The 5,515-nt window shown below is 41.0% G+C and overlaps 1 long non-coding RNA gene across 1 annotated transcript; it reads left to right on the top strand.

Moving 5' to 3' along the window:
• The first annotated feature begins 1,622 nt into the window (after positions 1 to 1,622).
• On the top strand, positions 1,623 to 2,671 carry LOC122027435. The gene is made up of 3 exons (XR_006124410.1): positions 1,623 to 2,034; positions 2,145 to 2,239; positions 2,494 to 2,671. It is a non-coding gene; the product is annotated as an uncharacterized LOC122027435 (long non-coding RNA).
• Positions 2,672 to 5,515: the final 2,844 nt, after the last annotated feature.

The raw sequence follows: 5,515 nt of genomic DNA, 5'->3' as shown, positions 1-5,515 counted from the left end.
GCCCGAGTCGCATCTGGTTCAAGAGGACTTACTATAGGAAGCACACTGATCTAGATTTGCGATTCATCCAGTGGGTACTTGCATGTATAGGGACTTGAAATGATCCTATTGGTGGAATGACATGAAGAAAGACATTGCAGATTTTGTGGCACGGTGTTTGGTATGTCAGCAAGTAAAAGCGGAGCATCAGAGACCAGCTAGTTTACTTTTGAAGATACAAATACCAGAATGGAAATAAGAGCATATCACTATGGATTTTGTGGTATGGCTACCTCGAACCAAGAAGAGACATGATGCGATCTGGGTAATCATTGATCGGTTAACCAAATATGCACACTTTGTACTGATCTGTAAGACAGAATCATTGGATTGATTAGCAGAGTTATATTGTAGAGAAATTATCAAATTGCATGGTATACCTCTGAGTATTATATTAGATAAAGATCTAAGATTTACTTCTCGATTTTGGTAGAGTCTTCAGAAAGACATGGGTACGGAGCTTCGTTTCAGTATAGCCTTTCACCCTCAGACGGATGGACAATCTGAGCATACTATATAGATATTAGAGGATCTACTGAGGTCTTGTGTCATGGACTTTGGAGGTAGTTGGGAGGATCATCTACATTTGGTTGAGTTTGCATACAACAATAGTTATAATTCAGTGATTCAGATAGCACCATTTGAGGCATTGTATGACAGAGCATGTAGATATCCCACCTTATAGGAGGAGGTTGGGGAACTGCAAATCTTGGGACCGCAGAGTATTCAGCGAGATGCAGAATTGGTTTCGACCATTAGGCGCAGAATGTCAGAAGCTCAAGACCGATAGAAAAGTTATGCGGACTGGAGATGGAGGCCTCTAGAGTTTTCTTTGGAGGATCACGTCTTCTTGTAGGTGTCTCCCACCAAAGGGGTTAAGAGATTTGGATTGAAAGGTAAACTAGCTCCCTGTTACATTGGACCTTTTCAGATATTTGAGAGGATAGGTGAGGTAGTCTATCGGCTGGCACTACCACCATCGCTTGCAGGGGTGCATGAGGTATTCCACATATCTATGTTGAGGAAGTATGTGTCACACCCTACGCATATTCTAATAGATGTATCAATCACATTTCAGCCAGATGCAACTTATAAGGAGGTCCCAGTGCGGATTCTAGAGCACAAGGAGCGCCAATTGTGAAATAAAATAATCCGACTTGTCAAGGTTGGATGAGAGCATCATTCAGATGACAAAGCAACTTGGGAGCTAGAGGATAAGATCCAAGCTCGATACCCACACCTGTTTACGGAAGGCATGTAAGTTATTTCAATAGTTGTATTGATTAAATAAGTCATTTGTCATTTAACGTATTTATGATGTAAATTTAGGGACCAAATTTTTATTAGAAAGGGAGAATGTGAGATATGGAAAATTAAATAAAAAGTGTATTGGAAGGGATAATTCTATTGGAACATTTAGAAATATTTAGATAATTTTAGGGAATTAATCAGAGACCGTATGATACATTTGAAGGGGGAGTAGATTGGTTAGGGTAAAATCTATTTGGAAATAACTATTAAGAGGGGGTTGATTGGGAGATTAAGTTAATTAAACCCTAGCTTTATAAAGGCTTGCTACAGTGAATTCCACGCCAAAAATGTCGTTTCCTCACCTTACCTCCCGATTTCTGCCGACCAAGCTCGCTGCCTCTATGCATTCTCCACCCGATCGTGCCGGCGCCTCCCAACCTGTCGTCGACCAAGTCTTCTAACCACTCTACCCTTTACCTGGAGCTCCACCAGCCAGTCCTCTCTCCGAATCTTCGTCTCCGCGAAAGACATCTTTGGCTAGGAGGAGCAGATCTGAGCCCTAGATCCGCTGGAGTGAAGCTCGGGTTCCAGCGATGACTACCTGGTTGTAATCAGCATTTTCCAGAGGGGTGTCTCTTCCTTCCGTGGCCTAACACCAAGCTTCTGTCGCCGGTCTCTTTCGCCTACCCCGACGAACGCTTGCTGTGGTTTCCATTGGGAAGAGATCACTGACACTAGCATAGGGTAAGATGTGTAGATCTGGAATTTAGGTTTGTAGAAGATCTGAGTTTCAAAGTCAGTATGGGATTTGGTGCTAACTGGTGTGGATATCTTTGGCTATGGTTTCATTATAGCTTCGGTCAAGAAATTGCGACAGCAAGGATTTCAGCTAGCAATTTTCGGTAGTTGTTTCTTTAGCTATGAGACAGCAGGGAAATGTGGCAGTAAGGTAAGCTATTAGAATTTGATTCTTGCTCTAGCTTAAACCTAAAATTCAAATGAAAAATATTAGGGATGATTAATCCAAGTGGTTGTTTGAGACGATTAAGGTTAAAGGTGGGATCTCATTTAAAGGGGGTTAGATCTGATTTTTATAGTAAACCGAGGTTAGTGAAAGAGTTTAGGTTTCTTGGTTGAATAGGAATTTTGATTTAACAATTGGATACATATGAAAGTGAATTGATTATATGCATGTTGTTATAGGGCCTTGATTTACGATGAGCCGCTTTACATGGAGATAATATTCAAGACGCGTTATATTTGAGGCGGGTACTGAAGGCGCTGGAATTCCGTTCTGTTTAAATTTCTCTGTATAAAAATTGTACAAGTACAAAACTTTTCCTAGCAACTCGCATGTTCGATCAGACATGTGTTTGATCAATTAAGCAATTTCTTGACGAATCAAAGCACACCTTGATTAAAGTACAAGTTCGCTGGCCTCTTGTGTTGGTATTCAAAATCGATACAAAAAAAACCAAACCAATTACACAGCGGAATTAAAGAACTAATTGTACCTTTTCTTTGTAGTTAAAGACCTCTTGATCTTCTGTCGTATTCCTCTCCTCTTCTTGGACGTTGTGTGAGCGACGATTTACCAAGACAACACCACCCTCATTCTCTTCTCGATTTCCAAACCGCCGGTTACAAAAGGAGGCTCTAGGATGAGGGCATCTTTAATCTTCTTCCTTCTCTTCTTCTTCCTCTTCTTCCTCTTCTTCAAGCCGCCACCCACCAAGGAGTAGAGGGGGCGCTGTCCCTTAGCAAGGTGGAGGAGATCGCCGACCCTAGGTAAGGAGGAAGGGGCGCCGACCCTTGGTGGAGGTGGCGCCGACCCTAGTTGGAGGTGGCGCCGAACCTAGGTGAAGAGGAGGTGGTACCGACCACAAGAAAGGGAGAAGGGAAGTGTGGAAAATTAGGTTTTAGGGGGCACCACCTACTCCTTTTATAACCTTTGTCATCAGTTACAAAAAAAAGAAAAATAACATAATTCTATTTAGAAAAAATCTCCCTTTCTATAACCAAGTTAAGTCAAACCAAGTTAAACCAAACTAAGTTAAATCAAACCAAGTTAAATCAAACCAAGTTATGGATGGGTGGATGTGAGCCTTATATAGAGGCTACAATAGGGACCTAGATGAGGAATTGGTTTAGCCCTCTTGATGGGCTTGAGCTTCCTGTGTTCGGCTCGAACACCCAACCCCAAGTCCATCAATAATAACTCATACCAATAAAGGGTTATTATTGAACTACCGTACAAATCCCATATTACAATATGGACTCTTTCTTATCATGAGTGCGTTAATCTTCCTGTGTTTAAGATATCGTATGTCCGTTAATTAAATGAGTTACTACAACCCAATTAATTAACATCTGATTCCAAGAGTAGTACCACTCAACTTTATTATCATGCCGGACTAAGTCCACCTGTAGGGTTTACATGATAATCCTTATAAGCCCCTCAAGGGGATACCATCAACCTAAATAATTAGGACACAGATTCCTTCTATAATCAACAACACACCATATAAATAATACTATTTCCCAACTCATCGGTCTATTGATTTAACGAATAAACCTCACCCATTGATAGGTTAAAGAAATAAATACTAAGTATACGTGTTTGTTATTATATAGGGATTAAGAGGACATACATCTATAATAATAGAGGTTCTATTCTTTTATATAGTCAGTATAAATCAAACAACCTCAAATGGTCCTGCTCAATACACACATAGTGCACTAGTGTAATTTTATAGTCAAGACAGACTAATATAAAATTACACTACAACTGTTCCAATGGTTTGCCCCAATACATCTTGGTTGTGAGCTATTATTTATAATTTATAAGGAACCGATAACATGATCTTCTGTGTGGCATCACACACCATGTTATCTACAATATAAATTAAATGGACAACTGCATTGACATATATATAAATATAAAATGCAGACATTTAACCAAAGTGATTCTCATTTCAAAATAGATGTTCATACAAAAGCTAGGCTTATAGTATACATCCCAACAATCTCCCACTTATATTAAAAAACTATGCTACTATAAATGCTGTCATACATATAATTCTCATCCCCTCAACATGCCCATCAAAAGCTCTCGCCGGAAGGGCCTTAGTGAAAGGATCTATGAGGTTATCTGTTGATATAATCTTGGCAACAACAACCTCTCCACGTTTTATGATATCTCGTATCAGGTGGTACTTGCGCTCAATGTGTTTACTTGCATTATGGGCTCGTGGTTCCTTCGAATTTGCTACTGCACCACTGTTATCACAATAAATTGTGATAACTTTCGGCAAACCAGGAATCACATCTAAGTCCATCAAGAAGTTTCTGAGCCATACAACTTCTTTGGCTGCCTCAGAGGTTGCCACATACTCAGCTTCTATAGTGGAGTCTGAAACGCATTTCTACTTAACACTCCTCCATGCTATGACTCCACCTCCCAAAGTAAACACAAACCCCGAGATTGATTTACTACTGTTCTTATCTGATTGGAAGTCTGAATCCGTGTAACCCACAGGGAGCAAATCATCTGCCTGGTAAACCAGTATATAATCTCTAGTCCTTTTCTGGTACTTTAATATATGCTTTACAGCAATCCAATGTCCCGGTCCTGGGTTACTTTGATATCTGCTAACTATGCCGACGGTAAAACAGATATCTAATCTCGTACATAGCATCACATACATTAGACTTCCTACAGCCGAAGCATAAGGAACTGTTGGTGCAACCTTAGGTCAAGGTTGACCTGGTTGACCCGACTCGAAGTGACTTGACTCGAGTTGTATTTTGATGTTTGACTTGGGAAGATTGTCGGTGCAACCTTAGGTCAAGGTTGACCTAGTTGAGTTGCATGTTGATGTTTGACACTCGTGAGAGAGTTGTATTCTTGATGTTTGACAAGAATAGGTGTTTGGGAGATTGTAGGTGCAACCTTAGGTCAAGGTTGACTGGTGACTGACCTTAGGTCAAGGTGGAGCTGATTCGGGAAAAGTCCAAGTATGGAGACTTGCACGGAAAAGTCCAAGTATGGAGACTTGACGGAGAAGTCAGCGGGGAGCTTGGCGAGAAAGTCCTAAGCGGGATGTTAGGCGGTTGAAAGTCCCTGGTGAGTGAAGCAGGCGGTGGGAAAGTCCTAACGGGATGTTAGGCGGTTGGAAAGTCCCGTGAGTGAAGCCGGTGGGAAAGTCCTAGCGGGATGTTAGGC

The sequence above is a fragment of the Zingiber officinale genome, chromosome 10A (genome assembly GCF_018446385.1).
Source record: "Zingiber officinale cultivar Zhangliang chromosome 10A, Zo_v1.1, whole genome shotgun sequence".
Taxonomy (NCBI): Eukaryota; Viridiplantae; Streptophyta; class Magnoliopsida; order Zingiberales; family Zingiberaceae; genus Zingiber; species Zingiber officinale.
The sequence above is the reverse complement of the archived record's forward strand: the minus strand, read 5'-3'. Positions and strand labels throughout refer to the sequence as shown.